The sequence below is a fragment of the Protopterus annectens genome, chromosome 14.part0, assembly GCF_019279795.1.
Source record: "Protopterus annectens isolate FY-2018-M chromosome 14.part0, PAN1.0, whole genome shotgun sequence".
Classification (NCBI taxonomy): Eukaryota; Metazoa; Chordata; order Ceratodontiformes; family Protopteridae; genus Protopterus; species Protopterus annectens.
This window is the reverse complement of record NC_056748.1, coordinates 424,078,365-424,099,449: the sequence shown is the minus strand read 5'-3', so window position 1 is coordinate 424,099,449 and position 21,085 is coordinate 424,078,365. Positions and strand designations below refer to the sequence as shown.

The 21,085-nt window shown below is 37.5% G+C and overlaps 1 protein-coding gene across 6 annotated transcripts in view; it reads right to left on the bottom strand.

Moving 5' to 3' along the window:
• CTBP2 (C-terminal binding protein 2) overlaps positions 1–21,085 on the bottom strand; it is a 2,784,951-nt gene that overhangs the window by 1,908,893 nt on the left and 854,973 nt on the right. The window lies entirely within an intron of this gene.

Genomic DNA, 21,085 nt, shown 5'->3' with positions numbered 1-21,085 from the left:
TTTTAGTAATATCTTGTGTATCAAGGAAGATTCCAACTGAAGGAGAGCGAATCCACTTTCCATGCTAGTGGGTGGAATGTCCTTTGAGCTGGTGATTGAGAGGGGAAGCAACAGATCTATCTGAGGCATTCATTTCTTTGAGATGGTCTTGAAGATGTGCATCCATTCGTGGGCATCCGGATGGTTCTGCTTAAAATGTCTGCTAGAGTATTTTCTTTTCCCAGTACAAGTATTGCCTGTAACTGGATGTTGTAGCTGAGTGCCAGGTTCCACAGCTCCAAAGTCATTCTGCATAGGGGGTATGAATGAGTGCCTCCCTGTTTGTTGATGTACCACATGACTGTGGTGTTGTCTGTCCTTATCATCAACTGGAAATGGTCTGAAGTTTTGGATTGCCAGTTTTACTGCCAGCATTTCTTTTAGGTTGATGTGCAGGTGGAACTCCTGTTTTAAGCATGGAATTAGTGGAATTTCTGTTTCTAGGCTGTGCCTGTGTTGGGACCATAAATTCTTTAGGTACCACTGTAGTTTTCTCATATGTAGTCTGGCAAGTGGAACCAAGATTATGCATGATGCCATGAAGCCCAAGGCCTGCAGTACTTTTCTTGCTGTTAACTTGTTCTGTTTTGTTAGTGCCAAGAAGTAAAGAGGGAGTTCTCTTTGTTTTTCTGCAGTTAGGAAAGCCATTTGTTTTACTGTGTCCAATTCGGATCAGCCTTGATTTTTGTAAATTGACTGTGTATCCCAGTGCTTGAAATGACCCTTTGTAAATCTGTTGTCAGCTTGCGGTATGGGTAAATTTGAATTACTGATGCCAGGCATTTTGTGAATACGGCAATGCTGAGAATTGATAATGCTCTGATCCTGCAAGAAATCTGAGGTATCTTCTGCAGATTGCAGGTATGCCTCCTTGAGATCTAGAGTTACCAGCCAACACTCCTTGCCCAGCATGGAAAGAAGTTGCTAGGGTCAGCATTTTGAATTTTGGGACAATGATGTATGTATTTAAGGTGGACAGGTCGAGAATAGGTCTCCAACTTTTTCCTTTCTTGGGACTAGGAATAGTCTTGAGTAGAATCCCTTTCCTTGTTCTGTTGTTGGCACTCTTTCCACAGCTCTCATGTTTGCTAACTGCATTATCTGTTGTAGAGCCTCTGTTTTTGATTTGGAGGTAGATTTGGCAATGCATGCCTTCTTATCACTGTGCCAGTCATGGCTGATCTAAATGAAGCTCCAGTGCATCATAGCCACATTTTAAGGAATGGTTACTAACCTATCAATTGATTCATCAGAGGATAGCACTGATCAAGCATAAACTCTTGGTATTGTATCATTTGAAACTGACAGTTTAAAGCTCTAGCTGAAGAGTAGCTGAAGTGTAAACCTTTTGCCCCATCTGTCTAAAGACCTGGCTTAGTTTCGGTCTGCAAGTGGGGCCTCTTGGTGGTGATGAGTGTCTAAATCTGTCTGGTTTGGCAGGGGCTGGAGGTAAAGAATCTGGTGCAGAGCAGACATCATTGAAGGCATCATCCACTACAGAGAGCACAGGAGGTACAGCTAAGGGCCTGTGTTGTGGAAGGTGCAGAAAGGTTCTAAGTCGGCTGGTCTGTTATGTCTGATTCATCAGCAGAATCATCAGAGGACACAGGCTCGGGGCTCTGCCCTAGGTCTCTTCTCTGGGGCTGAGAGGCCCTGTCTGGGTGAGATTGAGATCCCTAATTAATGAAATTAAATCTTCTGCCAGAGTAAGCATTTGTGAACTAGAAGAGGGCCGGGTGTAGGGGGGTTTAGCAGCTGTTCTAGTAGTTTTGGCTGCTTTGGCCCTGGCAAAGGCCTTAATGGACATGGCTGCTGGAATGGTGTCTGATAAGTCAGTGGCAACCACCGTGGTGTGGATAAAATTTGAGGAGGCCGAGAGAGAGAAGCAGGGGCCTCAGTGGGTGCGATAGATTCTGCTGTATTTTGATAACCATGGTTTCGCCGAAACCGTGGACCCCGCGAAAGTGTCTATCTTTTTTTTTTTTTTTTTGTTTGGTCGGAGGGAGGATCCGACGGCGGAATATATGCTAAATCAGAAAAACTGTTCAGCAACAGCTTCTGCTTGGCGCCACGCGCAAGAAAGACTGAGGTGACTGCAGATGCATCCATGAAGGACATCCCCAAGCTCCTACTTACAGCATGTATAACACGCTTCTACAAAATGAAAAATGTTGTGAGAGGCCTGGGTACATTAGTGGACAGGTCCCTTACATTTAACCATCATGTTGCAACAGTAGTTAGGAAATCCTTTTACCTTGTACAGCAGACAGCTAAAGGTATACCTTCCAGATCTAAAGAATTCCTGACCTCCTTGTAATCCCCACTGAATAGACAAAGCATTGAGTATAACACCCACTATGGGATGTACCTTACTGAGTAGATCAAGCAACTGAAGAGATCACAGAGGTTTGTAATTAAAAAAGATCAGAGGCTTAAGAGACTTTAACTGTCAGGAAAGACTGGAAGCTTTGTCCCTCTACTCAGTTTCATAGAGACTCTTTAGGGGGTGATGTGTGCCTTACTTATAGGGCTATAAAAGATCCAGTAGTCCAGGCAGTGGTGGATTAAGTGTATCTTGGGCCTTGAGCTGTTTTCAAACAATGGGCTCCCTACACACATTGTTAGGATACTGCATAAATGCATGCGGTATATTGGATTCACCTTCCTGATTTTTTTTTATTAGATTTGTTGATTAATACCACAACATTTGTTAGAATGTGTTTTAAATTTGTAGTCTTGAATATTTTAACATTCATCACTGAAACAAAAATATAATAACCAAAAATGAAAAAGTACCCATTTCAGAACATTTCTCCCATAAAGGACACTCAAACTGCTTTCATTATAATTCATCAATATCCGTATTCATCAATTACAACCATTTATTAACTGTATACATAACACATCTGATTGTGCTAAACTTGATTTTACAATCAATAAAGTTGTTTCAAAAAGAAAGTGGGCACAGTAAGGTATTGGAACTAGTTTGCCACACTAATTCTGTAAAGACTAATGAGGGTCAGCCATTTTATTCCCATAGACATCCTCAAATGCAGCAAGTATTGCTACATTGTAAACTGCATCCTTATCAGATGTCTGTGACAAAAGGTAACAACAACAATAAATGACCAAGTAACATATTTTAAATTTGTTTCACACAAATGCACAGTAGCCACAGTGAAATATTCCAGCTTCCTTCAAAGACACATGCACACTCGCCCTACAAAGCCAGATTAAAGACTGTTTAAAAATGAACACACGATAAGAGTATAAGGTACATTCATTGACAAATAGTCCTCTACTCACACCAGCAGTTATAGCCATGTTGTTGTCTGTGCACATTCCTTACTGTTATGAAGAAATAAATTACATATACTTTATTGGTAGCCTTGGATGCACTACGTGAAATTGTATAAAGATCACTAGCATCACACCATTGGATCCAGACATGTATTTCACAGTTTAAATAGAAATGGTGAGAGCATAAGAAATATTAACTGCCTCCCTATTGAAATGTTGGCACTTTTAACACTGAGTGCTGACATGCAGGAAAAGAAAAACAATGAAAATGCAGAAGATCAAATACTGAACATTACTCCTCTCCTTTAAAATTGGTGGTGGTGGGGCAGGTGGCACCCCTTGAATTTGCATATCCTAACCCTGAGACTGCCATATCTTGCAGAAAAGGGAATATTCCAAGAAATGGTCTTTTGTTTTTGTTCATTAAGTCTCAGCATTATGGGATTCACTAAAGTGCTTACCGACATTGCAAACAGTTACCATATTAACTGCCTGATAACATTTGCCAAGTCAATATTCACATTCTCTGCCAAAGTAAAAGTAATCTGAATAGTTCCACACTAAAGACAACTATCATTAATGCCAATGTTGCTGCTGGCAAACAGCTTTACAAATGCAGTGCTTGCTGCCCAAGAAGAACAAATGGCCTATACTGCATTAAAACGGTGTACTGATGATATTACCATAACATTTCCTGAACTAGGTCAGCTATGAAATAGGGATAGGCTGACAAGAAAAAAAAAAAAAACAACCACAGGTTCATAGTTAGTTACTAGGCATGCAGTTCAGGACATCCAGCTTAGCCCAAATTCCCTATTGCCCTAAAGCACTGTCTGGTTAACTGACTTGCTCAAGGGCACACAGTAGGTAAATGAAGGTGGGAAGATTCAAACCATGCAACCTTGGCACAGGAAGCAGCTCATTACCAAATCAGAGCTTTAGTCCCCTGCGCTAACTACCAGTGTAACAGTTTTTAAATAAATGCAAAAATCCTTTACAGTACGATCTTGTAGAGAAGACTGTAACGTGGTAATATGCAGTAACGACTGTATAACGAATGCTGAAGATCAGACTTCTGATCATGACTCCAAATTATGCAGATTATATGACCTAACACGTCATCTCCTTTGCAGTTGCTGGAAGCTGTAAAGGGGGAACTGCAAATGTATATTACTACAATGTGACATATTTAGACGATAATGTACAATCCAGGCATATTAACCTAATACTTCATTTTTTAGTGCAACGAATAAAGCAAGACAATTAAAGACAATATAAATGCAGCATCAGCTTTTGTTTAACAACTGACAAGTTTGTTCAATATCTGAAAGTATCCCTCACCTCTGGAGCAAACTTCCATTACATGTCAAGCAGAGTAGCACCCTTAAAGCAAGAGGGAACTTTGGAAGAGGGTTTTTTGCTAAGGCTTGTAATGGTCTGAAGACTAATTGCCTAGTACTAACATACGAACCAATAAACCTATAAATTGTACTTAAAATAGAAATATTACTTCATATAGGATACTGTTTTTAAGGGGGTGCTTTTATGCTTACAAATCACCTACAGCTAATTTTTGCCCTCCCTACATCTGCCCTGTCATCTAGAATAGCAAACCCCTCTGACATCACTCAGTACAGTTCTGACCTGCCTGAATGGCTGATAATGACATATTCTTGCAGCATATGCCTCCAGAGTCAACACAGCTGGATCATGATCAAGTAGGCCCTATGTAGAGAAATGAACCAGGCCCCTGCCATTGCCAACTGTACCAATATCCCGTTATTTGTCTGCCTCTTCCCAAGTACCATGAAACACGGTTCAAATCTGTCAGTGTGTTTACTATTTTCTTCTTTGCTTTTAACATTATAAAAGACATTTGGATTTAATTTAAAACGTTTATTTCAAATTTTACAACAAAACCACTGACAGTTTCTAAACAAAACAAAATATTTTCACATTAAAAACAGACTTAGCATGAAAAATAGTAAACTTTTCTTCCCTTGAAATTCACATTTCGTAAAAATGCATCTGGTGGCACATTAAAATAACAATAGAAGTGCTAGGATTCATATTCAAAGAGAATATAGTGATGAACTAAAATAACAGCTATGTGAATGGTGCAGGAATTCAAAATGCAAATATGTAACGCATTTACTAACTGCCTAGGATAGCATACTGGACACAAGTACTGTCTGGTGAAGTACCTTGGTGACTGGTCAGACAGAAGATAAATGAAGGCTGAGGGAAGCAAACACTGTACTACAGGTAACAGCTAATAGCCTTACTCATCTGCACTAAGTGCTAGACAAACTACTGTAGCCAAAACACAGTACATTTGACACCTGTTTGCCTGCAAAACACGTTAAATTAAAATGTATTCATAGTTAAGAGTATTAATATTAAACTCAAATTTCATGCTGTCCAGTGTATTTATAGCTAAATAATAAATGCACTTTCAATATTCAACAAAACAAGGAAACCAAGGATCATAGCAAAACAATGTAGCTCATATGCCAGTGGTCCAGTTTACTACAATCATATCCCTTCCTTTACACCATAACTACTCTGGTTCATAGGTTGCTACTAGACTTACTATCAAGAAAACCACTGAGGACCCTAGCCTAAATTTCCAGTTGCCCAGAAGCACTGTCTGGTTAAGTGACTTGCTCAAAGCCACACAGCAAGAAAATGAGATCTGAGGGAATCAAATCATTTACAACAGGAACTACAGCTTGCTGCCTTAATTAACCCTGTATGTCACCTGGAAGGCTAAAGGTAACAGGGAGGGGAAGGATTCAAAACTCAAAATATTAACAAAAGAAACAGCAGAATTAATGTTGTTGTGTCTTTCGGCTTTTCCCGGTTAGGGGTCACCACAGCATTACTCCGGTCCGCTAATGATTGGCAGTAGATTTTTACATGACGAGTTTGCCAGCCCTGATGCACAACCTTCAACAAAGGTACACCCATTCATGCATGTCTCCACACAGAAGACACTCTAGCTGAGAATCGAACAGGACAATGTCTTACTGTGAAGCGACAACGCTACCACAGCACCACCACCGCAGTAAACAGCAGCATTAATCCACTGTGCTAATTCATAAGTTACAAGTGGAACAGTGAGATTCAGGAACCAAATATTTACACATACACACACAGATGTGACCACTGAGTGCAGTTTGCAGAAAGTCACACAGCAGGCAAATGGAGGTGAAGTGGTTCAATCCCTGTACTTTTGACAACAGGAAGCAGTGCATTAATTTCATACAACCTTAAGTGCCAGTCAACGCTAACCAGAACAATAAATGCTGCATGGGTAAGTATTTTCTGAACAATAACCGTAAAACTGCAATGAATGGCATTTCTGACTGACTGCTAATTCTCAGTAATGTGTGTAAAAATAAGTTAACAAGGAAAGGTACAGGACATAAATATGAAACAAAATCAGAGATGTTCTGCCAAACTGGAGACAGATAAGGGGCAGACTCCTCTAGTTCACTTAAAAAAGTTAACAGAACGTGTGTTCTGTATCAGCATGAATTTTGTCAACCACAAAAAAAGAAACTCTAATCTCCTGTATTATTGACTGACTGTGAACTTCACTGACTTCTAACCTTCAGTGCTTTATCAGAAAATGAAGAAGTGTATGACTGCCTGGCAATTAGTGCAGAGGATTAGGACTCTAATCTCTTAACGTGCTATTTCCTGTTCAGAAGGATGCAGGGTTTGATTCTTTCTACTTCAGTTTACTTATTGTGTAACTCTGAGCAAGTCACTTAATCACACAGTGAGGCTCACAAACTCTAGCTACGCCACTGATCAGTAGGCCACGGAGAATGAGTTTTAGAGGTCCTAGCAAACTGTAATATTTTTTTGCTAAGATTAGAATATTGCATACCATTAAATGCCGTACTATTACCACAAAACCCACATACTGCAAGTCACCAAAAACAAAATCCTAAGGTTCATTATCTTCTCTCTTCCTAGTGAACATCATTACTACACATTTCAACAACAAAAAAAAAAATGGTTACCATTTACTACAGGGTCTGGGGCCATATTTTGGTTGTCTGTATTTCAGTTTGCATTTGAAAGTTGGCATCCCACAATTCCATTGGAGTGGGTGGGGTTACATAATTACATATGCAAATTTTATGTTAATCAGCATACAGATTTGTACCTATTTTTCATGGGCCTTTGTCCAGATTTTCGATGTTTCCAGGTTGAGAGGTATGCAGTGAGCCTGTAAATATAATCTGTGTTAAAACTGCAAAACACACACACCATCTGGCTAAAACCAAGTAACAAACTACACACACTATCTGGCTAGAAATAACTAATTCACACCATCTGGCTGGGACTGACTTACTGCTCTCACACATGTGCAAACATACACCAAGTACTTGCACTTCCTGCTTCTACTTCCTAGTGTTACTACCATTGATAGTAGGTAGTAGAATCTGCTGCTATGTTACTATTGGCAGTACTGTAGGGGTAAAACCTGCTGCTCCTTATATTAGACCAGAGAGAATGGGCTATGGAAAAGACAAGAGTTTTTTTAACATTTTTATTGTGCATTCTGCACAGTCAAATTGTTTTGTTGGCTGTCCATGGGCCTCCCCTGAAGCTGTTGGCCCAGGGGCTGCCACCCATTTCATCCATACTAAAATCCGCTACTGAGTCTAAGAAAGCTTATGCCTCAATAAATCAAACAATCTAGCTAATAGTAGTGTCAGAGACCCAAACCTACTCCAACAAATAAATAATACAAGCCAGAGGGATAGATTTGTCATGCAGTCCCTAACCTTCTCTGGAACAAATTCCCTCTCCAAAATAAGTAGTGTGACATACCGTCTTCCTTTAAAAAAAAAAAATGACCTGGACAGCTGGATGGATATTCACACATTTACCCCTGGTATAACTGCCCTGGCCTTCCTTTAAAGGAGAGGCAGGGCCTAAGGGTGGGTATTGGCAAGGCAGAAATAGGCTTGCGGATTGAGTGCCTTGTAACTCCTACGATCCTATATTTGTTAATAGCACTTTTACCTATTAATTCAATTTATTTATTTGTTATTAAGAGTTGTACTATAAATACATGTTTCTACTTGATGTAAATGGTGTTTCAGACAAAATAAACCTGAACCTGAATCTGCATCTAGAGGGTTGTATGGACAGATTCAAATCTGATAACTGTAATGCAGCTCAAGAAATGTGGTATTGCACCTTTAATTGTGTTATCGGTTATTATACCTAAAGTACACCAACTGTCTAATGGTTAAGACAGTTAAATATTCTGCAGTAAAGAGGTGTGGCCAAGATGCCAGTCTGATAGCAGCAGAAATCCATAGCTCTGCTTAGATTCTAATATCCTGACAGGAAATATACTTTAATTTTTAGAAAATTCTAACTAAAAGTATACTAAAAGTTAGATTAACATAGACGCTTTATTATTTTCTAAAAAGTAATACACAGTTAAGAGAATTTTTTAAATTATCCCTGTCAAGAAGTTTTCTACTGGAGATCTCAAGATGAGCAACTCAAAGACGCCACACCAGGAGAGTGCAGTGAAGAAAGAACTACATCTTATGATAACAAACATCCAAGAACTGTCACTAAAACATGAGCAACGTGAAGAACCCACATAACAAACATCCAAGAACTGTCACTAAAAATGGACAAATTCGAAAACAAAATGGATGTTATCAAACAAGAATGCAGTAAACAACTTTTAAATGGAATAGTAAAAAAAAAAAACCAATCTGAAGAGATTCTTGCCTTAGAGGAAACAGTAACTGACCTAGATACTACAGTGACTGAAAACGAACATAACAATGAATTTCTTCTGAAACAAAACACCAGGCTGATTGAGAAACTGGAAGACCTTGAAAGTAGTTCAAGGAGGAATAACATAAGAATATATGGAATTCCTGAGAAAGAAGAGGGTGCTAACATGATTCAATTCCTCAATAAGTGGTTTTCATCAGGACTAAACATGCCTGAATCCCTGTCTTTTGGAATTGAGAGGGCTCATTGGTCCCTGGCAAATCTAGCTTCATCTCTGAGTTCATCTAATCCCAGGTCTATAATAGTTAGATTTCTTTCCTCACAAGACAAGGACTTTGTGCTGAAATCAGCAGCTTGGACTAATTCCCCTGTCATGAATGGTGAAAAAGTTATTCGTTTTGACAATGACTACACCTCTACAGTTATATCCAGAACAAAGGAGTGTGTTCTTCTAATTAAGTCCTTGAAAAAAGCCAATATTAAAGCTCAACTTCTTTTTCCTGCAAGAATAAAAATCACCCTGCCAAAAGGAGTGAAGATCTTTGATTCCCTACAAGAAGTAGAAGAATGTATCCAAAAGAAGAAAATACTGTCGGGCATAGTAGAAACGGAATGGTCATCCCAGAGTTTGAAGAGATAGGCAGCAAAAATTGGATGGTCTGTGAAGGAAGGAGCAAACAAAACTAAGAAACTAAAGGACAAATGAATAAATTCCTTCTAATTTTAAATGCTTTGTTTTATGAGTCATAATATATTTGATTCTGGAAAGTCTCTATGCTGTAAGGTAATGCGAATCATTTTTATTAATAACTTTCTCTTTTCCTTTCTATATCTACTTCTTCTAATTACATATAGTACTAAGTATTTAAATAACATTCTCTCTCTCTCTCTTCTTTCTTCCTATTCTTTTTGTGTTACCAGTGTTCCTTTTCCTCTCTTTTCCCCATTATAAGTACTTTACATACTTTTCCTTTTTAAATAACTACAGATGATGTAGGTCTTCTAATTCTTCAGTAATAGTATAATTTGACTTAATACCAAAGTGCATTTTTTTCTAGTGAGTCAGTGGTGTAACAAGGTGTTTCTGATTAGTGTTTCTAACTAGATGATTAGGACTCTTTGTTTAGATACATTTATACATTAATACAGTACATTAATCAAAAGAAGAAGAAGAAAACAGTACATTAATGGTGTTTTATAGATAGCTAAATATAAGTTTTCTATACATATATATATATATATATATATATTTATATATATAGCTAAATATACGTTTTATATATATATATATATATATATATATATATATATGTATATATATGTATATATATATATATATATATATATATATATATATATATATATATATATATATACAGGGGTTGGGAGGGTGGCCTAATGGTTAAGGTGTTTGCCTTACAAGCACAAGGTGCAAGGTTTGAGTCTCACAATAGATAATTGGCTAGGCTTAAAATGGCTCGTAAGGGTAGTTAGCCTAGTACTAATCTATGAACCTATCTATCTATGAACCTATGTATGTGTTTATGAATAGTTTTGGGTTTTTGAAAGTAGTGCTTAATACATGTTATGCATCCACGATAAGTAGGTTTTCAGTAGATTTCAAGTCAACACAGAAGAAAGGTCTTTCAGTTAGTAATAACATACACATTACAGTCAATGGCTTATAAATGTTTATCATTAAATAGTAATGATTTGAACAATAATGTCAAAAGAGCTGCTTTGCATATATATCAAAATGCATAAAGCCCAGGTCATCTTTTTACAGGAAACCCATCTATTAAAAAAAGATCTATAAAAATACTCATTCAATGGCTATACCATTCTGCCTGATTCATGTTTTAAGTCTAAGAGAAGGGGCACTCTTATTCTATGGAAAAAATACTTATACTATGCCAAGAGTTATAAATACAATTTCAAATAAAGATGGGATGCTAAGCATGGTTATTTTGGAAATCAATAGGAAGCATTATACTTTGATTAATACATACTGGATACCAGGGGGGCTGAGTACTAAATATGTTGACAAACATCTGGACCTCATTACTTTAAATGCAAAAGGGGAAATTATAGCAACAGGTGATTTTAACTGCCTATTATCAAGCAATGATACTTCCAAAACTGGTAAAATAAAACTAACATCTCAAGCCAAGAAGTTAAATGACTTTACAAACCAGATGAACCTTAAAGATACACATGGTCTAAGAGAACATTATTCCCTATTCTATACTCACTATTCATATCGGTTTGGTACACAAAGAAACATTAATAAGGTCTTTGTATCAAATAATATATACTCTGAAATAAGTGACGTATCTATAATAACTTGTCCACTTTTGGACCATAATGCTATAAACTTTACATTACACATACACATGATTTAAGATTTCTACAGAGAAGTCCTTCTTATATAACTAAGTTAAATGACTTCAGGGAATGGATAATGAAAGAAATAGACATGTTTATGGAAACAAATGATAATGGTGAAGTGACTGATACTATACTATGGGACACCTTTAAAGTTTATATATATATATATATATATATATATATATATATATATAGTAGAATAAAATCTTGGTACCTTAAAAAAAGGAGTGAGAGTGCCAAAGAACTTTTAGACTTACAAAAAACATAGACAAGATAAAAATGGATGCAAAACCAAATAACAAAGTAGCACATAACAAAATTACTAAGTTAAATCAAAAATACTTAGAAATTCTGAATCATAAGGTAGCTATAAACATGAAAAAAATTAAATTACAATCTTATGCTGTAAATCCCAAATATCTACATAAAATAGCAGTAAGATCCAAAAAAAATAAACAATCAAAATCTTATTAATGAGATTAAATATAAAAGAGATGGTTCAGTTAAGAGTACATCTAACTTAATGGGCATATTAGAAGTGTTCAAAAACTATTATAAAGATATAAATAATAATACACAATTTTTGGAGACAGATAATATACATTTTATTCAAGAAAATATAACTACTAAGGTGTCAATGCAACAAAATAACATATTAAATATACAAATAATACTAACAGAAGTGAAAGAGCAAATAAAAAATGTAAAAGATGATAAAGATCCAGGACTGGATGGAATAATTCCTGAACTATATAAGATTTTTCCTGAATATACAATAAAGAAAATGATGAGTGTCTTTACTATGGTTAAGCAAAAATGTATAACATACCCATCGTGGAAATATTCAGTTATCTCCCCCATATTAAAACAAGGTAAGGACCCCAAATCTTGTGATTCATATAGGCCAATTTTTTTACTAAATACTGATTATAAAATTTTCATGACAATATTAGCTAACAGGATAAAGAAAATATTACCTAATCTAATACATAATGAACAGACAGGGTTCATTCTTCATAGAAAAGTGCAATATAACATTATTAAATTACTGTCATTAATAGACATAGCATGCAAATACAAAAAAAAACTATATCAGCCTAGACATAGAAAAGGCTTAGGATTCTATTAGTTGGTCTTATCTACAAAGAATTCTGATTGGTTTTGAATTCTACTCAGATTTTGTCAACTTATTAATGAAAATTTATAGTGGGGCACAAGCTTATGTGAAAACTGGATCATGTCTAGCCTTACCACTAGAAATCCTCAATGGAATTAGACAAGGTTGTTCTTTGTCATCATTATTGTTTGCTCTTTCAATGGATCCTTTTGCTACATATATCGGAAACAAGCAAAATATAAAAAGGCTTTTAAATTAATAAGGACTATTGTCATAAGATACAATTATTTGCTGATGATATGTTGTTAACATTGGGTGATATTGATGTTTTTTTGCATGATGTTACAAATACCTTAAGCAAGTTTGAAAGTTTTTCAGGGCTTAAATTTAATCATAATAAATCCAAAACATTACTAATTAACAAAAAGATCAACAAAAACCTAAGAGAGAATAGCCTGTTTAATTGGGAGAATGATGTATTAGAATATTTGGGTGTCAGTATACAGAGTACATGGAAAGAGTCTGTTAAACTAAACTACAATCATTTAATAATCACCATTAGTGAACCAATCAAAAGATATAATAAAATGTTCTTCACAATGAAGAAAAGGCTCTCTTTAATTAAAATGATAATTTTACATAAAATTTTGTTTTATATATAGTCATTGATACTACCCCCCTCCCAAAAACTTGTTTAAAAATTAGATTCCATGCTACTTAACTTTTATGGTTCCCCTTAAAACCTAGGATTATATATAAATGGCACATTAGAGCTTGGAACAGGATAGCATTCCCTAGCTTAGATCTTTATTCCAAATCAGTTATAATTAATGTAATATTACATAAAATCACACCTACCTACCTATATATATGGCTGGAAAACAATACATGAGATTCATATAACTGATGTCAGAACTATAGAAAATCAGTTTAAGGAACAATATGGAATAAGTAGAGTTCATTGGTTTTTATGTGAATTTTGTTTATTTAATAAGAAGTTTGATAATTTTTCTTATGGCATTAATCAAATATTTAATAACTTTAAAAATATAATTGATTGTAATTACATTAAACAATTTATATTTATTATATTCCATTTAGCATACTCCCCTGATTGCCTAGATTCTTTCAACATCAATGTGATGCAAAAATTAAAGAAAAATAACTTGATATTCTGGCATAAGTTTATTGAAAATAAAGAGTATTAAACCACTAAACTCTCTTTTATGTGGTTTTGATAATAGTAAATTCAGTTGGTTGTTTTTTTTTAGAACAATGTTCTGAGTAGCATAACTGGCTATAGGCAATAGCAAACCCGTATTTTTTTATTTTGATATATTTTTAACATATTTTTCAACTCAACAAAAGCTAGTACAGCAATTTTTGTACTTAATAAACCAACTGGGTAATAATAACATTTATTTATATCTCCTTCAGAATTCAAGGAAATCATCGATTATAGTAATGGTGTTTTGTCATCTAATAGACTTCACAATTTCATTAAATGTTTTATAACTAACAAAGTGCTCTTGTTAAATCCTGCTGGTGGGCATTCTCTCCACTAAAACAAACATTATAGCTATCTTTGGGCACCTGCAACACCTATGGCTGCAGCCCCCCTCCCAATTGCCCTTGATTATGTAGGGGTCCCACAAAAGCTGCTGCTGGTTGGGAAAGATGAAGAGGAAAAAAAGATTATTAATTTTGTAATTACACACTTTATCTGAAACAAGGTTGTGATATGACCCTGTTAGGATAAAGATGGGGAATCAATGAATGAACATGAGCAAGGTAAGTACTAGAGATCATCAGCCCAGCGTAACCAATCTTGGATTTTAAAAAGAGCTGATGCTTCCAACCTTCAGAGATGGTTTTCTCTTTCAAGAAGTTTTATAAATACTGGCAGAACACCAGACAATATAACTCTTAACTACTTTGCTCAAGAATTCTGGGCAAAGCCAAATATAATAGGAGAATAAAGGCACAAAATTCTGAACAATTTTAATTTAATACATTTAAAAAGTTAATAAAATTACACATTTTACATCACCATGATTTTTTTGATAATAAGAAGTATAAAACTCAGATGTCTGGAGTTATTGACTCCCTGTAATCCTGACTGATTTACTAACAAATCAAAGTTTTTTCAAGGGACAGAGCAAAACTATGAGGCAAAAAACACAGACATTCTGTGAAATCAGGGACAGTGACAGGTGTGCATTACTCCTTAGTCAGGTAAATAAGTGTGATTTATCCCTGCTGTTGTTTAACAATTTCTAAGCAACAGTGACTGATCTGGTGTGGCAGTACCAGTGTTGCACAACATATTGCTATTTGCTGAAATCCGTGCAAACCAAGTATTGCTATAGCTTATGTGTGTGTGTGTGTGTGTGTGTGTGTGTGTGTGTGTGTGTGTGTGTGTGTGTGTGTGTGTGTGTGTGTGTTGCAGTGTAAGAGTAACAAGCCGGATATAATGTATTTCATTTTCTAGTGCAAATATCTGTATTGCCATTATGTATGATGTGTGTTGGGGGGGGGTTCAATGCATTATCTTTGGAAGCATGTCGGGAAAAAGATGCTTGTGAACAACTGTTCATTGCCAGTCTGGCACAGTCAGTAGCATTGCTATTTCACAATGCTCCACTCTGGTTGAGTTCTTGACTATGTTTTCCTCTATGTGGATCTGCGTGCCCTTCCTGTCTATATGTGCATCTATGTATGCGTTCTGGTTAATCCCAGTTCCTCTAAAATATACAGCAGGTGAAGTGGAATCTTCCAGTTTACCTGAAGGTGAATGTGCAGTGTTTGTGTGTGTGTGTGTGTGTGTGTGTGTGTGTGTGTGTGTGTGTGTGTGTGTGTGTGCATGTGCATGAAAGTCCACTTGTAAAAAACATCACTTATTTTTATCTGGGAACAGACACAATAATAATAAGAGGTTGAAAATGCTGACATCAAAGGTTCTTTAGGTACCACTGAAGTTTTCTCATGTGAAGCCTGGCCAGAGGAATTAGGAAAATGCAAGATGCCATGTACCCCAAGGCTTGCAGGAACTTTCTCACAGTAAGGTGACTTCTGGAAGCCAGTTGGGTAAAACAGAGAGGCAGGAACCTCTACTTTTCTGGGGATAGGGAGGCCATTTGGTATGCTGTGTCCAGCAGTCCTCCCTAGAAAATGGTCTTCCTGGAGGGTGTTTGCCTTGATTTCTTCTCACTGATGGTGTACCCTAAGGAGGTTAGGAGGGTTTTGAAAAAGGGGAGGTCCTTGAGGAGCTTTTCTTTGCAATCTGCTTGAATGAGGCAGTCATCCAGATAAGGGTAAATTTGTATATTTTTCTGTCTGCAAAAGGCTATGGCCCAGGCTAAGCATTTGGTGAACACCCTGGGAGCAGTAGATAAGCCAGAGATAGAGCAGAGAACTGAAGGTGTTGTCAGCCTGCTCTGAAGCGAAGGAATTTCCTGCAGGATTCCCTTATGGGGATGTGGAGGTAGCCATCTTTTAGATCTAGGGTAACTAACCAGGCACTTTTGTTCAGCATAGGCAGCAGTTGCTGCAAAGTTAGCATTTTGAATTTGGGGACCACCAGGAAGGTGTTCAGAATGGATAAATCCAGGATTGGGCACCAAGTGCCCTCTTTTCTGGGAACAAGGAATAGTTTGTAATAAAAGCCTTTGTCTGTTTGATCTGAAGGGACAGGTTCTACTGCCCCTTGGGATAGGAGAGTTTGGACTTGTTTCAATGCCTCTACCCACTGATTTGGAGGTAAGTCTGGGTACCCTCATGGAATTGGGAGTTCGCTGAAGGAGAATTTGTATCCCTGAAAAATGATCTTTAAGACCCACTGGTCCTTGGTTACAGAAAGCCAATTTTCTTTGCAGAGAAAGAGCCTTCCTCCTAGTTTTTGGTGAGTGGAAAGAGGGCAGAGGGGGGAGAGGGAGTCATTGAGAGTTTTTGCCATAGAGCAATGGCTTAGAACTCCCTGCCTTTGGAGTGGAAGTGGTCTACTGTTTGGTTCTCTGCCATCCCTGGGAGAGGAGTCTGGGTGGTCTGTCCCTGCGGGGCTTACCTTGCCCCTGTCTGCTAGGTGCAGGAAAGGACCCGTGTTTTGATGGAAAATTCCTGCTGAACCTAGGAGGTTGTACCTGAAGGAAATCTTTTACTATTTGCATAGATTTTGCTTTGTCTTCCATCTTTTTAAGCACCTCTTCTGCTTTTACTCCAAAGAAGCGGTCCTTATCCAAGGGTGCATCAAGTAATTTAGATTTGACATGATCAGGGAGAGGTTGTTCCTTCAACCATGCATGTCTCTTAATGACAGATCCTGACACTGCTGCCCTGCTTGAGGCTTCTAGGGCATTATATCCACAGTGTAATGAGTGCTTAGCCACTTGAGAAGTAGAGTGCAGTAAATCTGCTAACTCTTTTGAATTGGCACAGTCAGGAAAGGTTGAAATCTTTTGTTTTAATAGTTCCAAAGTGTGTTATTGATATTTTAACATGTGGAACTGACAGTTGAGTGCTCTGATAGCTAAGGTTACAGAGGTGTATACTTTTTTACCCCATCTGTCCAGAGCTCTCGAGTCCTTGTCAGAAGGAATAGGATTCTTTGCAGAACTAGCTTTAGCTCCTTTTAGTCCCTGTGTAATGATCTCTGGGTCTGCAGCAGGATTTCTGTACAGGTATTTGTGAGAATCCAGTACTCTGTAATACCTATCAGGCTTTCTGGGAGCAGGTGGGTGGGCATCAGGACTTAAGCTGGATTCATGGTAGACCTCATCAACCACCTCTAGGATTGGAGGGATGGCCAAGGGTCTGTGTTGGGGCAGTCTAGAAACTCTTAGTCTTTTCTTAGACTGAGGGAAGTCCTGGGATTCCCAGTGGAAATGTTTCCTGAGAATGTGAAGGGTTTCTCCAAAGGAAAGATCTTCTGGTGGGGAGGCAGAAGGAACGGATTCCTCTGCATCTGAATCCTCATAAGCAGTCAGAAGTTGTTGTTCCTCTTCAAAATCTGAATAATCAGACTCCTCAGAATCCGCTTCTGTCAGAATTTCAAGAGAAAGGTCTCTTTTCCTTTTAGAAGGTGTGGGCTGACTACCCCTGATAAGGGTGATAATATCCTCTGCCATTTTAAGTATTTGAGTTTGGGGAAGTGGAGTAGGGGTAAAATGGCTAGAGGTAGTTTTCCTAGGAATGGCCTTGCCAATAAAGGTCGACCTTTAGTGATTCGAACTGTTAAATACTCAATGTTCTAATATAGACCCTACCAAAAATCCATGGTTATGCAAACATGAAAAGAGAAATATCTCAAAAGAAAGGAATTCACTGTTGGAACACAGAAATTGCACACTCAGAAATTGCACCATCAGTGATTTTGTATAAAAACTACTTAGTTCATCAACTAGTAGTTGAACTTGACAAGTAGAGTTCTTGTGGATTTGGGACTCAAGGATGTGTATTGAAGTCCAGCTGAAACTGGAGTCAGATGCAACACAACCAGAACTTGCTGGATAATTTGTAAGAACTATTCGGTGCCATCCTCGAAATCACTCAGTTCTTCACCATAGATTTTAACTGGCATATTCCATTCCTTTTCCTGAAAAGATCAAACCAGTTATTACTGGCAGGGAAAACAGAACTGATGTCTACAGACTGTTACAAGGATACAGAGTTTCATTTGAAACAGGAACCGGTATGGGACTTTTCTCCCACTGCTTCCTTAAGTAGACATGCTGTGTACAATCCATAGCTTCTTCTGCATAGGAGTGCGTATTCCTACTCTGTTCAGTTCTATATGATGTTTCCATTGTAGTAGCAAGCACCCTGGGGTGACAAATCATAGAAATAATAGGACATTCAAGACTACTGAGTGTTGCAATTATTGTGTCTTACCAGTTCCCATCCGAGACTGTACCTTCCCTCTCAAGGAGGGTTAGGCTTGTCAAGCCTATGGTGAATTTATTGAAACCTAATCCAATTATTCAGGTCCTCTTTGAAGGAAGATAGTGGATTCGACAATCTGCTGGTGGAACCTACTCCAGAGGTGAGAGAGAGGCTGACTATTGCATCTGTCTCTCCACCTTGCTTTACTGATCTGATGAAGCATGTTTAGATCTCTTGTTCTGTTATTTGTGGGACAAGAAAGTACAAGAGATCCTGGACTACATGGAAGACAAGGGGTAGGTCTCCTCTGCGGAGTTGATAAGACAAAGAAAAGAGGGATAGCTCTTCCAGTCTTTCCTGGTATTTTAGGGATTTTAAGTCTGTGATCCTCTTTGTTAGGAAACTCTGGGGTCTTTCCAATTGCTTTATATCAATTAATCTGATCAGCATTGATTACAAGAGGACAATAACTTTAGTTTTGGGTGATATTCATTTGGCTATTATCTACTTTAAGTAGAAGGATTCCATGACATCTGCTACTGCATGGTGATCAGAGGAAAGGGAATGATTAACCCAGGTTCCCAGGTCTCTAACTTCATTTTCATTTTGAAATGGGGTATTGTCAATGTTATATGTTGGAGGGGTGGTTTGTCTGGCAAATGTGACAACGTCAAATTTTTTAACAACTAATTTAAGTCCATTTTTAATACAAGAGGCATTTATAAGTGTAAGTTAATGCTGAAGGGGTACTGTGGCAAAGAAGGATATGATAATGATTCTCAGCTTGCAGTCATTTGCAAACTTCTTTTTTAAACTGTTGATCAGAGAAGTAAATATCAAATAAAAGTGGCCCCAGCACTGAATAAATAACACTGAGCACACTGCTGTTCATTCTGGTAAAGAACTACATTAGAAACAGGTCAGAGCAGACAGATCAACAAAGCTGTTGTATATAGATGATGTTGGCATTACAAGAAGACTCTGAACAACTTCAGCAAATGACAGGGGGATGGAATGCAAAACTGAAAGCACATGCAATGAAACTGAGTCTGGATAAGACGACTGTCATATCAATGAATGGTGGAAATCAGAAAAAAACAGAAAATTGAGATAGAAGGGAAAAGAGCCTAACAGATTCAACTATCTGGGATAGATGGCTGAGGAGAAGGGAATTCTGAATAAGAAGGTCAAAGCTATAATCAGAGGAGTTGTAGCTAACTGGGACAAAGTACAGCAGTAGTGAGTGACATACGAATGGCAAAGGTTGAAAAGGAAGGTGTATCAAACAGTGGTGAAACCAGTTTTCTGTATGTCATAGAATACCTGACACCGAAGGAAGAGTAGCAGAGGAAACTAGTGGTGGCTGAGATGAAGTGTCTGAGATGGTTGTTAGGATGTACACTGTGGGACAGATGAAGAAACGATGGCATCATAGCAGAAGCCAAAGTTGCTCCAGTTTCAGAGAATGTCAAAAAGGTCAAACTGAATAGATTACGGTAATTCAGGCACATTTGCAGTAAAGCAGAAGAAACTGTGATGAAGAAAGTTTGGGAAAGACAGGAAGAAGGCAAGAGGAAATAAGGTCATCCAGCAAAGAGATGGAAAGATTGCATGACAAAGTATCTGTGACAGGCATGACTGTCAAAACAGGTGGAAGAATGGCACTGAACTGAGAAGAGGTGTTGACAACTGACACAACACCCCAACTCCCATAAAGAAAACCTGGGAAAAGGCAGTGTTGATGTTAATGATGATGATAGAGTTTAAGGAGATTTGTACATCTGAATTCTCAGAATTCTGATATATTGGTCCTGGAGGGGGTTAAACAATTTGAGGGAAAAGGTTATTAGCCTGAGTGTACTACCAATAGTCAAAACTCAAAAAAATCTAAATTGATCAGTCTAAAAAGATCAAAAATCAAAGTACTGAAAACACACAAAAAATGGTTTTGTTGCGGGGAGACAAACTACCCTGGGATTAGTGGCCCCATTCCCCCTGTGGGATTCTAACTCCCAAATCTCACACACAATGGGGAAAGGCAAATTCTCAATCTTTGCTGTAAAATGACCTCCCATTAAGTAATGCTGGCATTCTCTGATTATATAACTATTCAATCGCTTGTTCCGGCATTGCAAACATTTGATATTCCAAACATTCAACAACTACTTCCCATTAGCTTACAGTCTGACCTAATCAGAGATGGAGTTAGTAGTAGAGTTGTGCACAATGATGCTAAGTTTGTAAGTACCAGATCAAGAATATCTTGTCCTCTAGATAGGCTAGTAACAACTTGCCCCTCTGAGCTTTTATTTATTAGATCTAAAAATTTCTGTGCATATGCTACTTTGGAGTTGTAGGTACACTAGTCAATTGACTGGTACTAAGACTCTCCCAGAATTATGGAGCTCCTATTTATGAGGAGTTTATCCATGACATTTAGAAACCAGACATGAACATCTGTGTCATGGGAGGTGTCCCAGAACAAGTGATAGAGGGATAACTGATTTTGTTTGGTATGATTTGGAGTTTGATATGTTCCATTTATGGGTCTCTGTCTAGAGGTGATATGGTCTCTGACAA